The sequence below is a fragment of the Brienomyrus brachyistius genome, unplaced genomic scaffold (assembly GCF_023856365.1).
Source record: "Brienomyrus brachyistius isolate T26 unplaced genomic scaffold, BBRACH_0.4 scaffold61, whole genome shotgun sequence".
NCBI classification, from domain to species: Eukaryota; Metazoa; Chordata; class Actinopteri; order Osteoglossiformes; family Mormyridae; genus Brienomyrus; species Brienomyrus brachyistius.
The window spans coordinates 1,225,937-1,248,817 of NW_026042336.1; the positions used below are offsets into that span (position 1 = coordinate 1,225,937).

General features: G+C 42.7%; 1 long non-coding RNA gene across 1 annotated transcript in view; it reads right to left on the reverse strand.

Annotated features, from left to right (window-relative positions):
- The window catches only part of LOC125725108 (uncharacterized), a 181,598-nt gene extending 173,402 nt beyond the window's left edge, over positions 1-8,196 (reverse strand). Inside the window, exon 1 of the long non-coding RNA XR_007387336.1 lies at positions 8,013-8,196. This is a non-coding gene — a long non-coding RNA (uncharacterized LOC125725108). The remainder of the gene's footprint in view (positions 1-8,012) is intronic.
- Positions 8,197-22,881: the final 14,685 nt, after the last annotated feature.

Here is a 22,881-nt window from a genome sequence, read left to right on the forward strand (position 1 = left end):
AAAAGTTCAGATAGGGGCCAAAAATGTAAATATGTCTAAACTAACATCAGAGCATATCCCAGTGAATTTGTTAGGCAGAGATGCTTTGTGTCAGCTGCAGATAGACATAAAATGTACGAAGGGGGAGTAGAGGTACTCAGTGGACAGTTCACCCTTCTGCAACAAAGGTTGTTGTCCAGCAGGGATAGTATAGCTTATACAGATTAGAAGAAGTTATTGGAAAGGTTTGGGAAATCTTAGAACAGTGGAGACCATTTATACAGGAACAATATAGCAATGTGCTAAATTGGAAATAGGATAAATACAGTTGTTAGTTGCGATGGGAGATTTCAGTGATCCTGGAGTGAGGGATGAGTGGGATCGGCTGATAGATCCGCTGCCTTGCCGAGAGAAAGACGGGATGCGCATGACAGCAGACTGGATAATATTAGGCCCTGAGGGAGTAGCCATTTAGATACGGAGGACGAGAGTAGTGGGAATGGTACAACACACCAGAGGAGGAGCCCCCCTTAGCAGTGGCTTTTAATCAGCCCACGCTGGATCTGGGAGAAATGATGGGGCGAGCAAAGCAGGTGGTTTGGGTGCCGACAGAACATGAAGGAGTGCAGGCAGCGGCAGGAGAGAAGCTGGTAAGGAGTCAGTCGAGTGCAGAGAGTGTAGGAGATTTCAGAGGTTTGTGGTTGTGGAGCATGATAGGAGTGCAGTGTGAAGGGAAATAAAGGACAGAGGAATATTGGCAGGAGATGGAAGTGCCTGAGGAGGTGTGGTTCCGCTTTGGAACCCCGCCCCTCCCATCTGTGGTCAACCTTCCCCTTCTCAGTCTCTTATTTCTGGCCAGACGCGAGATCTTCGTGGTTTATGCAGCGTGCAAGCGTTTTTCCCCTCCTTGTGTTCCTGTCTTCCTGTGTACCGATCTCTGCTTCGCCTCCGTGGCTCTGAGTCATGCCTGGCGCGCTTACTGCCATCTACGATCAGCCGACCTGGATTACCAACAGCGTCTGCCATTTCAGCCCTCTGACAGCCGACGCCGGACCCCCAGTTACATAGGATGGATGGATGGATTCGAGCTTGTATTTGAAATAGAAACATCGCAGCGGTTCTCAGGCAAGAGCTGGACATATTTATTTTTCAGCTTGTTTTTGGGAAAAGCAAGAAATATAAGCTTTGTGCGTCTGTACTCTGGTCTTACTCCCTGCACACATTGATGGCACGGAAGGACAGTCACTGCAGTCACCTATTCTCACACTGACTTTCTCCTTTAAGTGCTGATACTGCAGAAGAATATAGATCATTTGCTTGCTTGCTTAATAACCACAAGCACCCATATTGCAGAATGAATGAGACTGAAGTGGATGGAAGGCCACGTCATTCTGTCTGCAGTGAAAGAAATAATAGCAGGAGTTGGAATTGATTATGATTATGGAGAAAATGGCTGGCTGTGGTGAGAAAGCTGTGGAAATTTGTGCCAATTCACATCGGTGAGAGCATAAAGGGTAATTTCTTTCAGTATGGGACAAATTCACATATTTGTGTGAGGAAGGTAACAAAAGTTCACTAAAGTACACTATATTAACTTTGAATATCCTTAATTAAAATATTATGTACAGTATAACACTGCACCTTTTAACAGGCTGCATGTCTGGCAGTGAAGGTCACATTCAGTTTGCTGAATGTATTCTGTCTTAAATGGTCGGCCTATTTTTCCTTCTGCTGGATGATGTACCCAGTTATCTTATAAACAAAGAGTATAATGAACAAGTTGATGTTCTGTGTGTCTGATACCTGTACCTGTTTGGCAAAGCAGTATATAGTTACTGCCTACATTTTTGGCTGTGCATGTGTGATTTTGATGGGAATATTATATTTTTATATCTGTGTGTAGATTTTTTCAGCAATAATTGAGTTTATCCTTCTGTACAGTATTTAAGGTTTTGGTAATTCATCATTTATTTGTATTTGTGCAGTGTGCAGTTACCAGGTTATAAATAAACAAATAAATAAATGTGACATCAGAAGAGATGTACAATGACAGTAAAATGTGTGAAAGTAATGGAATGTAAAAAATGTGTGTGAGTCTCCACATGTATAAAGCGGCTGTATACCATAAGGAAAAGGAGCAATGGATGAATTACATAAAGTGCTTACTGTCCAAAACGACAATGAGTCATGTTCGGCGTAACATAAATATTCAGTGAGTTAACCCTTCGAACTCGACAAACGCAAGATGCGTTTTTCGCACCTATTAATCTGAAGCTCTTAACTTTGGATATGCATAATGCACAGACAAGAATCATGTCTTTGGAATCAAGAGAACTATCAGCTAACTTCACCAAGTCACCATATCGATGCAAAATCAAAGATTTCTGCCTGGCACTAAGCATGTATTCCTCTGTCACGTCACCGGTGGGAAGTAGGACCCAAATGCAAGCTGTAGGGCAGAATCCCCTTCGTGGGGAGTTTTATTGACAGGCAGGTTTGGGCACAGAGACGCAAACAGACAAGGACACAACTGGAGAAGATAGGACTGGGCACTTTACCAGACTAAGGAATGGGAAAACACAAGGAAGCTGATAGTGACTGACAGAAGGGGAGGAACATGGGGTGAGACTAATAGACACCAAGCGTGGCTCATCAGGGAGGAGAACTGGAGGGTAAGGTTGACTAAATGGGCAAGACATGACAGTAAACGCCCCCCTCCCAATCCTGTGCCCTCCGGGTACAAGGGCATCATTAAGGGGACACACAGACCAGGGCAAAACCAAGGACAACAGGGGAGACTAACCCCCAGGACACAACTCATGACAGGCCAGGTAATCCAACAGGGATGCTGACTATGGACCAAAAGACAGACAGTGGGTGTCAGTGGGTAAGTGGGAACAAAGGACACAGTAGAAGGAGACAAAAGGGAGGGATTGGGCATCAAAAGGACCAAAGATGGCACAGGGACAGACAAGGCAGGACACAACCAGACAAGACAGGCAAGCAACGGAACCAGTGCAACAATAATATGGCCAAGAGAGGGGAACCTAAAGCGGGAAGCAAGAGTGACTGGAGTGGGGGCTGGAACAGTGAAATCGGGCTAAGAGGTGAAACCAGGGAGAGCCACGGGGAAGCAAGACTACAGACCAAAGACTGAGGTATTAGGAGGGGCAAGACACTAGGTAGCATGGGAGGTAAAGTGAACAGTTCAGGGCCTCTGATGGGCTCCGGGGTGCCGCAGAAGGGTCACGGCCAGGGGGGCTTTTGGAATCCTGTCTGGGTCTGTAGAAGCTCTACTCGTCTGCGGCAGCCGAGGGAAGAACAGCATCGGTAGACGGCGAGGGGTTGGCAGAGTCGGAGGGTGTCGAGGGGCAGGCAGGACAGGAACTGGACCAAACCAGGGACCCTGCAAAACAAAAGCACAGGCCAGTACCAGCGCCATGAGGAGACCGGAGGTGGTTCCTTTTGGGAATCATTGAATGGGATAACCTGAAAGACCATCTTGGACCAAGCTTGGATCAGGAGGCAGGTCTGGGTAGCATAACCTCGTTTTTTCCTCCTGGACCTCAGCCCACGACTGGATTTCCGTTGACCCTGCCGTTGTCGCGGCGATAGCCTCCTCGGCTGGGGAAACTTTGGCCACGGGGCTGACACCACGGAGTGGGACTCAGGTCAAGACCTGGAGGCTCCCACTCCATGTCCTCTGGGGGAATGTCCTCCAGGTCAGCCCCCTCTGGGCTGGCATTGTCCGGAGAGTCTGATGCCAGGCTGGTGATGCCTTAATCCAGGCTGGCTGTGCCTTAATCCATACTAAATGTAAATAAACATAATGAAATTTAAAAGAATAAAATGGTAATTAGAGGAAAATTTAACGTGCAAGTTTTAAAAAAATGGGCTTTTCCTTTTATCCAGATGTCTGCAAGCGCTGTGACTGATGAATGGTGATGTATGAGATCCTGAGAATGGGCGACGCTTCCAAGGATGGGTGGCAGGTGGCATTTCCCAGGAATTACAGGCTGGAGATGCCTGAGGAGCTCTCCTGGAGGGAAGACAGAAAGAGAAGAAGGGAACAAGCAGAGGCTGTGGGGAGAAAAAGACTGCAGAACCAGTTAAAGTTGTACAGGTGGATTGTACAAATGCCCTCAAGTCTTGGTCCATGAGGGTTCCTGTTTTTAATTTACAAAAAAACAATAAATTAATTTTAAATAAATCTTAAGGCTTATCATTTACATATTTCTAGTAGTTAAAACACATACAATCGAATAACTTGCCTGGTGATTTTGGAACTTCCGACTCCAAAGCAAAATAATACAGATTACAAGTACATGCATTATTCTACTTGGGGAAAAGGGATAAATTAAATAAAGGGTTAACTTTGGAATCTAAAAGAAAAACAGCAATATCATATCAAGGGTCTTCAATACCTTTTTCCTGTGTCTGCTCCCTTTACATGTAGATACTGATATAAACACGTACCTATAAAATATATTATGTTTAGTTTATAAGCTTATTTCATTATAACAAACAAGCACAATCCATAAGTGCACTAGGCCTAACACATGGTTCAGAAGCCTCCTACCCCACCTTACACCAGCCACATGGACACCATCTGTCCAACTGGGCAACCTCAGCGTCTTGTGCCTCCTGAAACGCCACCTCAGTTTCTTCTTCTTCCTCACATCCTTCTTCCTGAATGGTTTCCAGCCATGATCTGCCTCCTTGTGACACAATAGATCCCAAAGCATTCCCTCTACTTTTCTCTCCTTCTCCCTTAACCTCCTCCACATTCACTCTTACCTCACATCCATTCTCCTCACCTCCATTTACCATATGCATTCCATTCATACCAGCCTCCGCCCCCTCCATCTCACCATTGGACGCCCCTTTCTGATACCTCCACATTTTCCCAAGTAGCCCTTCCCAATCCCTCCTTATCCCCCCCAACCTGGACAGTGGGGGTGTCGCTCGTGAGCACTCCTCCACACCGTCTCCCCAGTCGATCACCTCGTCACACAGGTTCCAGGCTTCCCAGTACTGGGTGTTGATCCAGGCAACCGCTGTCTGAATTTGCTTTCTGAGGAGTAAATGATAGATAGCTAACCAGCTATTTACAGTGATAATTAAATGAATAAAGACCAGACAGATCTTCAACCATACACAAAATACAGTTGCTATAATTATTATAATCATGGGCATAAATTTTATTTAACAGTAGGGGGGGGACAATAGATATAAAATTTCTCATAAGCAATTTTTGAAGGGGACACAAATAATACAGTCAAATTGTACTTATGAAGATTTGTCCCCACAGTGAAAAACTTTATTTCTGTCATTATTATTGTAGCATGGAGACTGTGTCATTATGCTTATTTTCAAAGTTTTTCTCAGGTTCAATGACAAAGCAGATTTTTCTTCAAAACTATTTATTGCATTTTTTGTTATGTTGTTTACGGTCAAGCCATCAACATACAATAAAATTTAAACATGACTATTATTGTGAAAAAGATATAAAATAAGTAATGTTTTGTATCAAAATCAACAATTAAATTATCGATTTACAGTAACTGTTCTATGCAAAAAAAAAAAACATCTGCAATTTAAAGCAAACTTACATTAATGAATAGACACTAAACAAAAGTACCAAATGTGTTTTTCCTGGTATCACTGGGCCCCACAAACTCTTGGCATATGTTGTTCATGTTAAAGTTGTCCAGCTCGTCTTTCTGCATATTGCAGACTAACAGACTGTTAAGTCCATCTTGGCCCATAGTAGCCCTTAGCCACGTCTTTAGTCTGCGCAATGCACTGAAGCTCCTCTCAGCTTCACATGAGGACACTGGAACCACCAACAAAATTCTGACAAGGACCTCAATCTGGTCAAACAAGCCTGAAGGGCCAGTGCTTTGGACAGGATCTTAGTCCGTATTCAATAAGCCTTTAGGTGAAAGGAGGTGTAAGAATAAGGATCTTTCCCCTTTTTTAGCATGAGAAATATTAGCTTGGGCAAGAGGTTCAGGTTGTTGAACATGTCCAATAGGAGAGAGGACAACTGGGGCCATAACTTTTTATAGAACTCGGAAGGAAAGCCATCGGGTCTGGGACATTAACCACTTTGCGAAGCAGCCGCCATGGTGGTCAGTTCAGTTACAGTGAGAGTGATAGTGACATCTAAATCATTCACAGCCACACATTCCTATGAAGGAATGGCTAAATCCCTAAAGAAACTATTGAACTCTAGACAACAAGTGAGAGGAGAAAAACTTGAATGCATTATTCATTTCTAGAGGATTTGCTCGTAATAATGAGACCTTGTTTGCATCAGTAGTTCAGCAGTATGTTGAGACACTAGAAATTCAAACTCTGCTTGTATCGTTAGATGCTCCTTATAAACATCATCAGATAGGGAGAAACATATCAATTGTCAAGATCTGCTTCATGCTGTGTTAAATATGCTATCTTCTCCTTCCACAGCTCTCTATCATTGCTTACATATCAGATAATCTGCCCACTGGTATCAGTCTGCAAGGTTTCCAGCGATATGGAAACAAATACATCTGGAGATATATTTAAAGAAAGAAAATTGGCAATTTGTTGTGAAATAAAATCAACAAGGAAAGCAACTGAGTGTTGAACCGTCAAGGACACCATGTTCTAACAAAATTTTCGAGGAGACTGGAGCATGATCTGAGAAAGCTATTTTATCATAGCTACTCAGATATTGAGCAAGAAGTCTTATCAACTAAGAAATAGTCAATTTGGGTAAACGTGTGATGAATCTCAGAGAAAAAAACTATACTCTTTTTGAGTGGGATTAAAAAATTGTGAAAACACCTGACACATTAAATTCTTTGGTAAAAGAATTTATCATTTCGACAGATTTTGAAGGCAGAGCTATCTTGGGGGATGGATGATCTAATTTTGGATTAAAGCGACAATTTAAATCACTCCCCAAGATAAGGTGATATTTAGAGGTATCAGGTACCAGTGAGAACAGACGCTTAAAGAAAATATCATCACAATTAGGAGCACATGCGTTAACCAATAGTACAGGCGTAATGAACAATAAACTAGTAATTATGACAGATCTCCCATTTGGATCGGGAATCCACATCAGATATGCAAAGAACAAAGGGAATAGATGTATGCAACAATATTGTTACATCCATTGCTCTACAGCAGAAAGATTGTAGAATGATAGATGTAATCTGCCCATCCACACCTGTCGTCTGATGGTTTAAAATGAGTTTCTTGAAAGAGCATCATACGAGCCCTTCAGCGATAAAGGTATTGCAGTATTTCACTGTGTTTGATAGGATTATTAAGGCTGTTATAGTTAAAACTAAGCAATTTACAATAGTATCCCCCCACACCTCCCTGGTGAGTCCCAGGTTAATCATTACTAAGGCGTACTCCTAACTGAAGTCTGCTATGAAAATTTGGGTTGAAGGCTGTGGCGCAATATGTTAGACTGACTGAAATAAAGCAGAGAAAACGTAATATAAAGAAGTAAGGAAAATAGAGGTTAAAATGCACGGTAATTTCTTTTCATATCGCCGCAAATGCACATAAAGTACGTACGAATTCACACTGTTACAACAACCGATTGCTGCACATATCGCTTTTGAAGGTGAATGCGTACTTACCAGTTGCTGAATGCTGAATGCTTACTAGTTATATCCATCCCTGCGTATATAGCTAACAGAATGTCAAACACCATTGCTGTGCTCTAGAAGTTGCAAAGTAACTTGCTTGCCTGCTAGTGGCACTCCAGTACATTTCTAAAAGCATGCTCAGGCAGTGCCATCTTGTGGTTTGTCATATGTGGAAGCCTCAACAAGCCAAAATCAGCTACTTTTTTTTCCAAAGTACAAAATTAATTTGTATCAGCTAAATGTATGAGTGTTTATAGCCACCGAGCTTACCTTATTGGAAGACAAAGCAGGACATTCACGTATCATGTAATTAATTTAAGAAAGCGGTATTTTGCCTCATTACGCATGTATTTAAGCTGCAGTGTGGTGGAAGCTTATTACCTTTGAATAACATTCCTTTAAATATTATGCCTCGGCTCCATTTGCTTGAACAAAATAACGCTTCCTATTGTACTGAACATTCGCTATACAATTTGTTTTTATGAAACTTTCTTTAACATTTAAAAGAAAAGTAGAACTTTCTACATCTGAACTACATAGTACGTCTTCGACATTCCCCGGAAAAATGGACTCTACGCACGAGTTATGACGTAATACGCACGTAGCGTATACAGCTCATTAGCCAGTTTCAACGTACGTACTATTACACTAATGTTAAGCGGACAGTGGGAGTAGTTTCCATAGAAACAACGTAAATATTCTTTACCGTTTGCAGCACAGCAAACTCTACGAATGAAAATGGCACTGAGGTGAGCAGTTTGTTAGCTCTCCAAAATTTCGTTTTATTCTTCAAATTATATTATGCAACTTTGATTATTTTCTCTTTTATACTATACTAATGTAGTACATGTCGATAAAATTATTGCATGTTTTTAATGTCATTAAAACTTGTGGTCTTTATTTTTATTGGAGGTGTTCTTATATCGAAGTGATGATGATAGACAGCTATTTGGTTAGTAAAATCTTCCCAAACTTCAAAAAATGTCACTGATCCCTAAAACGGCGGTGTAATTTGCCGGGGTGTCCACGATAAAATATGCGGAACAATACAGACAGTTTTCTTTTTAATACGGCGCGAACCCGTAATAAACGGGACGGTAGGCACAGCCCGCCCCCCCTGAGCACTGAGCGCGGACTGTACCGGTACACTGACCGGGGGCTGGGAACCCTTACGGTAATGGATGGTAAAATGTTTACTTAAAATGTTTAAGTAATTTGGGGCATTGCTTTCGTAATAAGGTAAATGCTTCAAGCTGACTATTACATTTAAAAAAAACAATGTTGCACAGAACTAAAAAAATACTCTTAGTTTTATCAGTGTTAACACAGTTCTCAGTAGCATTCATCTGGGTTTTCACTTGTGGAGGGCTGTTGTTTCCTATTCCATGTTAGTTATAATCGCTAGCACAGTTTTTTTTCTATAAACCCCACAATTTCCATTTCCATTTTCCAAACCGCTTATCTTACTGGGTCTCGGGGTGTCCAGAGCCTATCCTGAAAGCAATAAACCCCACAATTATTCATTATAATCCATCCATCCACCCATCCATCCATCCATTTTCCAAACCGCTTATCATACGGAAGCAATAAACCCCACAATTATTCATTATAATCATGGGCGTAAATCGCGGGGGGGGGGGGGGACGGAGGGAACATGCCCCCCCCCCCCCAATAAATTATTTAAAAAAACGCACTCTCTATTGTGAAAAATATATGTATGTATACCTAAAATAATTGTGTAGGTAGAAAATAAAACAAACGCAAACAATGCCTTTAGAAACAGTTGCGTCCCCCCCCCGGGAACATGTCAGCTACACACTTGTTGAAGTCATCATGGAAGGAGAAAGGAATGTTGTTTTTGGCACACAGTATTGCCATTTTTACCTCTGCACTTGTGACCTGGTCTGCCTCAGTGGCATTTCTCGTCACGAATGCTGACATCGCCTGGGCATGTTTTTGTGCCTTTAGCCGGCGCTTGTGCTTGGCGGATTTGTCATGCTGGCAACATCATTCCTTCCCCCGTGTGCGATGCTAAAGTCGCAGTTACAAATTTTACGAAACGCGTGACTGTCCCCCACCCTGCTCTTCTTCAGAAAAATTAATTCGTTGTCCCATTGATCGCGGTATTTACACGAGGGTTTTGGTTTTTTGGCAGGAGTGCCTTCCTTCTCTGTCCTGGCGTCCATCATCTGTCTGTTTTCTTCTTTTTTTCCCGTGTTTTTTTCCCGCGTAGTAGGCTACTGCAGGTGGTAGTTATCGCGAGGCTAGTGACAGAGCTCAGATTTTGGGGGGGGTAACGTTTTTTTTTTTTTTTAATAACGCAGGTTAAAATACGGGACATTTACGGGAAAATACTAATACGGGAGGACGGCGGGAAAGAAGGGTAAATTACGGGACTTTCCCGGCCAAAACGGGATACTTGACAGGTATGATTCTATGGCAAATGCCAATCGAGCTCCATGGTGCTGGGCAGTGAGCACAGGGCCCATTAGAGGATGTTGGACCCTCAAGCCAACCTCATGAAGTCCAAACAATCAGAAACATTCACACCAGTGGCTTGATGAAGGTCATTTTGTAGGGCTCCAGCAGTGTTCATCCTGTTCCTCCTTGCACAAAGGAGCAGATCCCGGTCCTGCTGATGGGTTAAGGACCTTCTATGATCCTGTCCACCTCTCCTAGAGTAACTGCCTGTCTCCTGGGATCTCCTCCATACCCTTGAGACTGTGCTGGGAGACACAGCAAACTTTCTGGCAATGGCACGTATTGATGTGCCATCCTGGAGGAGTTGGACTACCTGTGCAACCTCTGTAGGGTCCAGGTATCGCCTCATGCTACCAGTAGTGACACTGACCGTCGCCAAATGCAAAACTAGTGAAAAAACCGTCAGAAAAGATGAGGAGGAAAAAATGCCAGTGGCCTCCACCTGTTAAACCATTCCTGTTTTGGGGGTCATCTCATTGTTACCCCTCTAGTTCACCTGTTCATAATTTCATTAACACCAAAGCAGCTGAAACTGATTAATCACCCCCTCCACTACCAAACTGACCAGATCAATATCCCAGAAGTTTAAAAGACTTGATGCTATACTCTAATTAAAAAGTGTTCCTTAAATTTTTTTGAGCAGTGTATAATTGTAGCATCACTTCCCTTGTCTTAAACTCCACACACCTAGACTTGTAACCCAACATCCTATTGGCCTTCTTTATTGCTTCCCCACACTGGCGAAAGTGGGACATAGAAGCATCAAGATACACATCGAGATCTTTCTCATAATCAGCTACCTTTATTTCAGTGGAACCCATAAAATACAAGTACTTTATATTTCTGCTCTCTGCATGATTATCTTACATGTATCTACTGTATGTTAAATTTCATCTGACAGGTATCAGCTCAGTCGCTAATTAAATCCAGATCCCGTTGTAGCCTCTCCGCTGCTAGATCAATATCTGCTACGCCACCCACTCTGGTGTCGTCTGCAAATGTAGCCAGTTTACTGTATGTATTGCTGTCAATATCATTAATGTAAATTAGGAACAGTACTGGTCCTAAAATTGAACCCTACAGTACCCCACTATGAACACAGACCCACTGTCATGCCCGGCTCATACGATCGTTGTGTGCCACGCCCCCTGATTATCCACGTGTTCTTCCCCTATCATGCCTAGCTGTACCTTGTCGTTTTGCCATGTCTTTTGTCTATATCAGTCCACATCTTGCCCTGTCCGATGTCCGTCATTGATGTTAGCTGATGTTAGTGCTGTTGTCATGTCCCGTTCTGCCCATAGCCGTCTTCCCCCTAATAAAACCCCAGTTTTCCCCGTATTCTACCTCCCTGCTTCGTCCTTCCCTGCCTCCTTCCTGCCAGCCTGCCCGTCCGCACACGCAAACTCTGACACCCACAATATAATATTGTGTACAGTACATACTGTAATCAATGCAGAGGTAACATCCCTTCTCCAAATTCAAGTTGCTGGCTATGTTTACTGTAGGTCCCAGGGGAAGGGGTTGCACTAAACCAGTATTTCAATTGATTACGAAAAACCTTAGTGCTTAATTAGCAATCACCGATGGTTGCAGCGGAATTTCTGAAGAGAACCGTCAAACGAGAACAACGTTTATCCAAAATGGGAAATTTATGACGCTTTCACAAACTAGATAATATGAAAAAGAGAACTTTATTTTAAGTATGCAATGTCAGGAGAAGATTCAACTCCGACCTCCAGCAGAGCTTCTCCCATGTCCTGGAGGACGCAGGGGACATTGAGTCCGAATGGGCCTTGTTCCATGCCTCCGTTGTGGAGGCGGCTGACTGGAGCTGTGGCCGTAAGGTGGTCGGTGCCTGTTGTGGCGGCATTCCCCGAACCCGCTGGTGGACAGCGGTGATGAAATGATGGAATGCGGCTTCGGCGGTCGTCGAGGCAAAAACTCAGGTGTGGGAGGAGTTTAGCGAGGCCATGGAAAATGACTTCGGGGTGGGGGGTGCAAATGAGGTTACGTACTGGGCATGCTGTTGTGGGCAGATGGGTTTCTCTCCTCCTTGGTGGCCATCAGGGACTAACGAGGTGAAGCGTATTGTATGATGCGGGGGTGCGCAGGCACTACGCAGCAGCTGAAGTGTTTTCTGGCTCTGCTCATGTCCTGCGCACGATACCAGCTGCCTGTCCCCGCATCATAACACTCCACCTTGTTTGTTACCCTAAACCCATCGTGGCCGCCCATCACAAACAGGAGGTCGTCCACCACTGCGATGCCAAATTCACTTCGTGGTGTAGACATGGGGGCCACAGCATGCCAGCGGTTTGTGGTAGGGTCATAGACCTCCATGGTCTGCAGGTGATCAGACCTGTTGATACCGCCCACCTGAGAGATGCCAAAGATTCATTATCACTTGGTTGCCAAAAGGATGGGCAAACATCAACTTTCCCAAAGTCATGAACTCTTAAGCAATTTTCACCCTATGAAAGCAGGCTCCTTAGAACCTCCCATTGTCTATAAATGACACAAGCTTATATACACATGTCAACCTATATGCAATGAAAACATGGATTTGGGCAACAGAAAACTTGTATGATTCGGTGAAAACTGTGAGCCATCAAAAATGACTCCTTATGCTAATATATTTTGCTTTTTTATTGTTATTACTTAAAACGAACACTTGAAGCTAATCAGACACTGAAAAAAACAACAATCTGACCAATTATATCTAGAACTAGAGAAAATAATTAATAAAAAATCTAAACTTTACAGCCCGAGCTAGTAGCAGAGACCCCCAGCAGATCCATTTATAACCCAGAAATGAATGCAGGGAGGCTAAAGAGGGTAGCATATATGTTTTTATGTGTATTAAGATAAGCCTTTGCAGCAGGTATTTCTGGCATTTAACTGTTATGTTTGGTTTAAATGCATCACAATGAAAGACACAGCAGCAAAGACAAAAAAACCATGAGTCTTACAGGTAAAATGTGAGATTTGACACAGAAAGGAATCACTCACCGCATAGATCTTCCCTATATACGCCGTGACTCCAAGGCTGTGACGGGGAGTGCTCATTGGAGTGATCAAGCTCCATTCGTTAGTGAGTGGGTCAAAGCACTCCACTGTAGAAAGGCTCTCTGTTCCATTGTAGCCCCCACAGATGTATATCTATGAAAAACAATTTTACTGTGAACACCGTTATACTGTATATGACTGGGGTTTGGAGGTTACAGATGAAGTTCATTGTGACTCAAAAATAAAAGTATGTGCTATGCATAGTGTAAGACAGGGTTCCCCAGTTCCGGTCCTGGCGGAACACAGTTTGCAGATTTCCCTTCTCAAACACACCATAATCAGCTAATTTTCAGGTTTAGTATGGCTGTTTGAAAAGGGAAATCTGCAAAGAGTTTTGAATTCTGCTCCCCCAGGAACAGAATAAAGGAAACCTGACATGGAAACACAATTTCATCTATCTCACAAGTCTTGGATATGACACCACAGCACTACCCAATGTGCCCCTAATGGAGACCAATAATGCATTTATGCAAATACTTAAATTTATTGAACATAGTAATTATGGATTAAAATCAGCAATCTGAAGAGAAAGAGAACTCATGACTGTGTAAAATACTCAATTTCAAGGGGAAGATGAGGGTAAACACAGTCAGACGCCCTCCCATTACCCTACCTTGCCATTCAGGGTGGTGGCACTGGCATCGCTTCTCCTCTCATTCATGGGCTCGATCTGGGTCCATTCGTTGGTTACTGGGTTGTACCGCTCAACTTTGTTGAGGGGCCTGAAAACAATATGGCCACCCATGGCATAGATGAACCCATCGAGCACAACCACACTAACATTACAGCAATGCCAGTGCATGGGGGCCATCTGCTGCCATTCTCGTGTTATCGGGTCATATCTGCGCACGGAATTAATGAAGTGTTGGCCATCAAACCCCCCAATGCAGTACACAAATCCATTATGGTACACCGTGCCATGACCAGCTAGGTTGCTCTGCTCCTCCTGCGTGATATCCACCCAGCGGTCGGCCCGTATGTCATACGCATCAATGCAGTTAGTAGTGCCCATGTTCCATCCACCGACAGCCAGCAAAACGTCAGAGGGCAAGCGTGGGCGGATCAGCGGGTTCTCAAAGTCAGAGAGTGGACTTTCATCATCAAGATCATAGATGACCTTCATGACATCACTGATAATTCGCCTGCACGCCGCATTGGCCTTCACTAGATCGTTTTTTTTGACGATCTTCATGAAATATTCTGGATCCATACGAGCCATGCGAACCTACACAGGAAACAAGAATGAGAGAATTCCCATGAGTTCCTTAGTGCTTTCTGTGAATCTCTGGAGATGAGCAATTCGTAACATTAAGGATACAGCAGTAAGTGCAAATTTTAATTTCTTTAGCTGAAGCCATTTACATAGAAAGTCTCAGATGTGTCAGCTAACACTTATTTCATGTAAGACATTTGAGTGTGTTGTTTTCCATTATTTGTTACACTCTCCTCCCAGGTGTAATACCTGGAAGCCTTGGTTGTAGACTTATGGGACATAAAAATGGAGGTTCAGTCTCTAGCTACAGTAATAAGGACTTCACTCAATGAGCATTCTATTGTTATATACACAAGTCAATGAGAACATAGTATAACTATACTCACCTTGGGCAACAGAACTGAAATGTGGGCCTCTCGGGTGGCAGGCTCGTGCTCGATCCACCGGAGGATGGCGTGAAACACCACATCCTCTTCTCTGACATTCAGTTCATGCCCCGCTCCATGATGTCACAAAGTTCTTCGAGCGTGAGTTCTAGGAACTCGTTTGAGTTGATGGCAACCTCCTTGAAGTTCTTCAGGAGGAATTTGAATGCAGACTGGTGCAGCTCATTGAGGCAGTAGACTTCTCCGATTTTGACAAGCCCAACACAGTTGTCAAGGCAGAGATGCTCATGCAGGAAGTCACAGCAGCGCTGCACGATGCCCAGGACACTGAGATAATCAGCAGCTGCCAGGAGGTTCTCCACATTGTCAGCTGTGATGACCACAGAGTACGTGTAGGCGTACTCTATGACCTGCCTCAATGTTTCAGGGGAAATGCCTGGGAGTTGGTACTCCCGCTTTCCTGAATCACTCCAGTCACTGGAGAACAGAGCCCTGAAACACAATCCAGAAGTGACTCATCTAATAAATATGGGTTTTGCAGGCAAAGTTAAATAAGGGGTTTTCTAAATCTTCTGAACCAGGGACCCCCAAATGGAAATAAACCAGAGATAAGGACGCCCCGCTACAGATGATCACATAGGCATCTAAGAACTAGGGACCAGGGGCTTTAACTCTTATTTTTCCAACATTAGCTCCCCCTATAATATTTTTCACTTGGGCTGGTGGGCAAGTGCCCCGGAATACTTTGTTTTTGCCTGATGGACATAGTCCCCTTTTTATATATTTATACCATTATTATTATTATTATTATTATTATTATTATTATTATTATTATTATATGTTAAACGTTAAGGTGGTACTGTATACTTAAAAATATTTCTGATCAGCACTGACCTACATTAACATAATTTAATATAATATATATTAATATAAACTTTCTGTCATCCTAGAGCCTAATTGCCAAGGAGAAGTCATTGCTAACGAGAGATAAAAACGGACTCCTTGCTGTTTTGGCATCGTCATATATGAGCCATGGCAACTTACTGGAAGTAGGAGCTACAGCCACACAGAATTACTCTATGGGCGTTGAACTGAACACCGTCTGCGATGAGGACCACGTCACAAAGCTGTCCTGCGAGCCGAAGCTTGTTGAACACTTCGAAAGCCGGGGACATCAGTACTCGCTCCATGTCGTGTGCCATCATTATTCAAAAATGTGGATGTCTCGTCTCTTTCTCCTTTTTATACCACTCGAAATGACGTGTTCTAATACGCAAAAACCGCACTTTTGCGTCACAGTGTTCTAAGATACCGTAACGTTTATTTTTAAATCTATATTTGAGATTCGAAATTGATTGGGGGGAAAATATTTTCTATGCGCAATCAGCTGTACAAGAAGAACAAGTTAAATGTTTTTAACATCACTTTTGGAAAATGTATACCGTGCTTATCTTAGCATTTACGTTTTGTATCATGTGTGAATTGTCAAATCACGAATTCCCGAAATAAATAAAATAGTTCCTTAATTAATAAAAAAATGTTTTCATATTTTTTCTCCTCGGCTGCGTTTCTAAAAATGAAAAACAAAAAAGGTCCTTTACATGACTGTCAGGAACGAGGCTAAAGTTCGTATCTTATTCCCTAGTTTCCACCTTAAACATAAGCCACTGAGCAACAAATGTCCACAGGACATTATTTTATGGGCTAAATCTGGTCGGCCCGTTGTGGCCTTTATTTAGAACAAAAATGGTCCTTGAAAATTGGGCTGCGTAGTCCGTCTGTTTTGGTCCACATTTAGCACAAGGCGGACGTATTTTTCGGACCGCAAATATCCCCAATACAGTCATGAAAACATATTGCAGCAAGTGTGGAATTATCACAATGATTATTGTGCTGTGTACAGTACACTTCACCCAAATCCTGAACACTATTGCATATAATCGATTATATATTATAGAGCAGTTATGTTACAATCAAGGTACAGTGTGCAATATCACTCCATGAGCTATTGACCATTTTCCTGTTTTATGATCTTTTCTTGAGAAATCGTTTTTTTTTTTTTTTTGTAATTCCTCACTTCTGCCGACTAACTTTAGTTTAATATATTTCCGTGCAGGTTTTTAAGTTTGTTTTCCTGCAGCTTCGCGGCACCCATCGTTCTTGCGCACCCCCACACAGATGGACGAGTTAAGTTAGAAGTGGATGGGAGTAGCGGCAGGACAGATATTCCGAGGGCACCCATTGAACGATGTAAGTAATTATTATTTCTCGTTAGAATTCTCACTTAACACAGAATGTTGTGTTTGGCTGAAGTTTAAACAGTCGAGCTGAACTGTGGCAAGATAAGCTGAAGCTGTTCGCGTCCGCAGCTAATGCTCGCGCCATGACTAGCCAGCACACAGTGATATGGTGAATGGATTTGGCGACATTTTCCGTTTGAATTGAGCACAGAGACGTAGGTGGTGTTTTATTTGTGGCCCTGCTTTTACAGTGGACGTGTAGCAAAGTGAAGTTGGGATCAGCTTGCGTCTTTTGCAACTAACATCACACTCGATATAGCCTAGCGCAGTGTATGGTGGAATCGTCATTTTGGGTGTACACAACGCAAGAGCGCACGAGTGTTTTATATATTTATATATATATAAACAATTCTACTCTGGCTGAGTTTTTTTATTATTATTATTTTTCATGCTATACTATATACAAACGTTGTACAAGTACATCTTAGGATATAGTTCACTGTGACAATATAAATCGTAGGAGAGAACTGAAACAGCAACGACTGTGTTTATGTAATTATTTAGGTCTGTGTATAATATCTTACTGTATCTAAAATCCCAAAGTAAATTAATTATTTTTACCCACCCACACACACACAAGACATATTAAGGATTGTACATTAACATATTTTATCGTAAAAAAACTGTTGTCCGAACCATACTGAATTTAACTGGATATAGATATATACACACACAAACAAACATAATAACTAACATATAAATTGGAAGAAATATAACTTTACATATAAAACAAGCACACACAGAAGTCAAAATATGACATACATATAAAATGTATGGTCGGTTGATTGCCAGTTTCTCACCGGTACTTGTGACTAGTGACATGGTGTATTGCAACAGCAATAAAGGGTTCTCATCATCATCTCATCATCAAATAGAACTTTAAATATAAAACAAGCACGCACAGAAGTCAAAATAAGACATACATATAAAATTATTATATTAAATAAGTATAAAAGGCAGATACAATTAAAATGAGGCATTCCTAAATGACACAATTAACATGATTGCACTTCGCACAACACACAGTGATATGAAATAATTGTCATCTAAATCAGGACCTTCCTTGCCTTCCTTGATGCAAAGTCATCAATAATGTCATATGAAATCTGGCCAGCAATTGCATGATTAATGCTGATGATGGCAAGGCCAGTGAGGCGTTCCTGAGACATAGTGGACCTCAGATATGTCTTCACAAGTTTCAGCTTTGAAAAGCTCCTCTCTGCTGAAGCCACAGTTACAGGTAGAGTAACTGCAATTCTCAGAGCAATGCACAAATTTGGGTATATTTCTGAGTTCACTGTCATGCACAAAGTTCAGCAGCTCAAGACAGGTCATAGATTTTGATGGTAAGTCAGACGAATTCTTAATCTCCTGTGCAAGCTCTCCGGCATCCAAGTCTGATTGGTCCTGAAAAAGCTAAGTAGCACCGAGGGTCTTACACTGTTCAGTGAGATCATCATTTGAGAGATTTGGAAAATGTGTCAGTCCTCCAGATTTCTCTCCCACATTTTCCAATATGGTGAATCTCTCTTGGATGGAAGACACTGCAGCATCAACAACAACATTAAAAAAGGTCACCTCCAGGTTCTTTAAGTCATCACTCAATGGCTCATCAAATGATTTGTGAGAGAAGTGCCGCTTTGTAGATCTCTGTCTTTTCTGCTGTAGAACAGCCTCTACGTTCATGTCCTCACACATATCCTTGGCTGACATTTGTGCAGATGCAAAGCCTGTTGCCCTGTAGTTGCGAGAGAATTGAATGATAGCAGTGAGACGAGTCAGCGCCGCTTTCCATCTTATTTTCTCAGCCTGCAGAAGTGCCATCTCTTGTTTGTTAATTGTTTCACCATTTTTAATCCTCACTACCAGCTCTTTCCATGCTTTCATGGAGTTATGGTGTTCAGGACTATTGTCACGTGAGGTGAGAAGAGAACTGGCATGCTTCCAATCTATCAGCCCAGAACTTGTTAAACTGATGTGTCTTTTAGAAAACAAAAAAAAGCAAAAAAGGCTGTTGTTTTTCTCAGAATATACTAGCCAGCTTTTAGGCATCTTTTCACCGCTAACTAGTGTTTTCTTAAAATACTGCTGGTGGCAACTTCTTCCATCACCCTCATTTCTAGGAAAAACAAAGTCAGGTGCTACCTTACTTGGTCCTTTGCAAACCAGCTGTATTCGAATGCTGTCAGTGATATCTGAAGGCCAGTTTGCAGGTTTTGTAGGCAGGAGCTCATCCTCAGGGGGTTGAGCTCCAGGCATTTCTATGAGCATACATTTGCATTAGTATACACAAGTTATTTTGAATACACAGCATTCATCGTGCCGGAACAGTCGTTGCAAAATATTTTGCGACACACACACACACTCAGGCTACGCACAATCACACCTGAAGTGGCTGCTATTGGCTCTTCATCCTCGGGATCAGACATTTGTGGAGACACATATGTGGCTGAGGAGGTGGACGGCTCCTCATCTTGGGCGGTGGCAGTGGCAGAGGGTGCTCCAAAATGTTTCAGAAGTGCCCCTGAATAGAAACCCACTATAAAACTCTGATACATGCATGCATCATTTTCATGTTTAAAACAAACATATAATTTTGCCCAATTTATCAAATATTCAGAATTATATGTATAACAAGCATTTAATTGAATAGTCTATCACAACATCGCTGTTTGGAAGCAATGCATTACTCTGTAATTACACTAAGGTGACTTTCCTAAATAATAAAAAAATAATAATAATAATAATCTTTTAGTGTAAGGGATTTTTTTTGCTAAGTCAGCTAGACTACAACAGAATTCTGTCGTCCGGTTTTCGCATAAGATAGTATGCAAACGGCTAACAAACAGCCATGATAATTCGTCATACACTGAGAATAGGACACAAATCAAAAGTACTTGTCCATCTTCCATCTGTGTTAATTTTGCACTCCAATATCAACACCCATCCCCCAACCCGAGAGTCTGGTGCTTTTGTGTTTGTTTCTTCCGTGTTTTTGGGTTACACGATCAATCTCGTCCCCCACCTGCAAATTTTATTTGTTCAGACCAAATGTGCCAACTTGAGTGAGGATTGATAGTTTGATCAATGAAGCCATGCATCTCCAGGTAATGGGGGCACATTACCTGCATTGTGAGGGATTGTCAGTTAGGGCACTACGGCCATGTGGCGCGTTTCCCTGAGGGTGATCCGGGTCGCAGGATCCTCATTGCTGAGGACCCAAGCGGCTGGACCAGGCCAAGGGGACGCCCACGTACATGTAACACCTACTGTAGCTGTGTCAGATGGATGGCCGATGGATTGGTAGAACTGGACCGTGTATTTGCCTGAGGGATCGCTGGCCAGGATCCCGAGGAGATTCGCTGTGTGGTGGTTGACTTCATACATACAGATTCGATTTTATATCTTACATGAAATGCAAAACACAACAATAATCCTGATGTAGTTTTCTGAAAATCTGTAACAATAGAGTGAAGGAACTGATCAAAGGCTGGGTTACTCATGTATGGTATGATGAATATAATTAAGTGTTTGTTTAACCCTTTAGCTAAAAAACACACACACAAATTCCATAGCACAGCTGATTATATATATTTTAATCATCCAGCGATATTGTTTAACGTTGTTTCGTTGTTCACATTTCGTGGTGTGTCAACAATGATCAATGAAAAACAAATTAAATTGTTGTTATTCCAGTCCTCCTGCCTGTCGTCTGCCTCAGTCTGTCTGTGGCTGAAGGAGCACAGATGCCCTCCCCAGCTTCCAGATGTCTCTGTATGGTAAAGTGCAGCAGTGTCTATTGGTATCATGGTCTCAGAAAAGAACAGCAGAAAATGACAGGAACAAATGTCCATCATCTGATACTCGGACTCCTGGTGACATGTTTCCTTTGTGTGGTTACATTGCAGCATTCTTAGAAAACTAAGAAAGTATCCCAGTGTTCTGTAAGCACTATACATTTTAGGGAAAGAATTTGAGGGGGGGTGTACTTGAGGTTACCCACCAGGCAGGTGGGTTTACCTCCTCCTGGGTGGCCATGGGACTACCGAGGTGCAGCGTGCTGTACGATGCGGGGGTGCGCAGGCACTACGCAGCAGCTGAAGTCTCTGTTGGCTCTGCTCATGTCCGGGGCGCTAAACCAGCTGCCTGTCCCCGCATCGTAACACTCCACCTTGGTTGTAACCCAGACGTCATCAGAGCCGCCCATCACAAACAGGAGGTCATCCACCACTGCGATGCCAAAACGGCCTCGTGCCGTGAACATGGGGGCCACAGCACGCCAGTGGTTCATCGCAGGGTCATAGGCCTCGACGCTCCGCAGGTAATGTGACCCGTTGGAACCGCCCACCGGGGAGACACCAAAAGCAAGTGATCACTCAGGTACCAAAAGGATAAGCAAATATCAGCTTTACCAAAGTCACAAACTTTTCAGGAATTTTTGTCCTATGAAAGCAGGCTTCCATTGTCTCACAAGCTTATAACTCATTTGTGTTAAAGACACGTGAACCTAACTGTACCAAAGACAGGGATTAGGGTGGAGGGAAAACCAGCAGAATTAGGGGAAAATCATGAGCCTTCAAAAAATGCTCATATGTTTTGCTTTTATTATTATTATTACTAAAAATGCCATTTGTAGTTAAACAGACTCTGACAAAAACAACAATTATGTCTGGAACTGGAGAATATAAAACTGTGATCAGAAATCGAAACTTTACTACCCGAGCTTGTAGCAGAGTCCCCCAACATATTCGTTTATAACCCAGAAATGAATGCAGGGAGGCTAAAGAGGGTGGTATATATTTTGTACATGCATTCAGATAAGCCTTCACAGTGAGTTATTCTGACAATGAACATTTTGTTTGGTTTAAGGGAATCACAATCCATGACAGTAGCAAAGACAGATAGGTAAAACTTGAAACTTGTCACCTATGGTTCAAGGTGCAAGAAAGGAGTCACTCACCACATAAATTTTCCCGTGATAAGCAGCGACCCTAAGGCCACGTGGGCGAGTGCTCATGAGAGCGATTATGGTCCATTCGCCAGTGAGTGGGTCATAGCACTCCACAGTAGCATGTGTATCAGCTCCATTGTAGCCGCCACAGATATATATCTAAGAAAACCAATTCAAAAGTGATGAGTGTCATGATGTACATGATTGAGATGGAGATCCAGAAAGTACAGGGTCGTAGTGAAGCTGGAGCCGACCACAGGAAGCACATGGCACAAGGTAGGAGATTTACAGATAAAGTTCACCGTGACACAAACATAGAAGTATGTGCAATGGATAGTGTAGGACAGGGTTCCCCAATTTCCGTACTAGCGGGCCAGAATCCAATGAGCTACAGAGCTGCACAATGCCCAGGATGTTCAGCTGATCGGCGGCCGCCAGGAGGTTCTCCACGTTGTCAGTCGTGACGAGCACAGAGTACGCGTAGGCGTACTCGATGATCTGCTGCATCGTATCTGGGGAAACGCCTGGGAAGTGGTAGTCCCGTTTTCCTGAATCCTTCCAGTCACCGGTTAACAGAGCCCTGAAGGACAGTACAGATGTGAGTCATTTAATTAAAAATAGGGTTTGCAGACAAAGTTAACAAGGGATTTTCTAATTCTTAAGTTGAGGAACCTCCACTACAGATAATCACATATGTACTTAAGAACTAGGAACCAGGACAGAAAGGGCTTTAATATTTTTTTTTTTGCGGCAGTGGGTCCCCATTAAATTTTTCACTTGGATCTGTGGGCAGTCCCCTGCAATATTAGTTTGCCTTTGAATGACGTGGTCCCATTTCAATATTTTTATA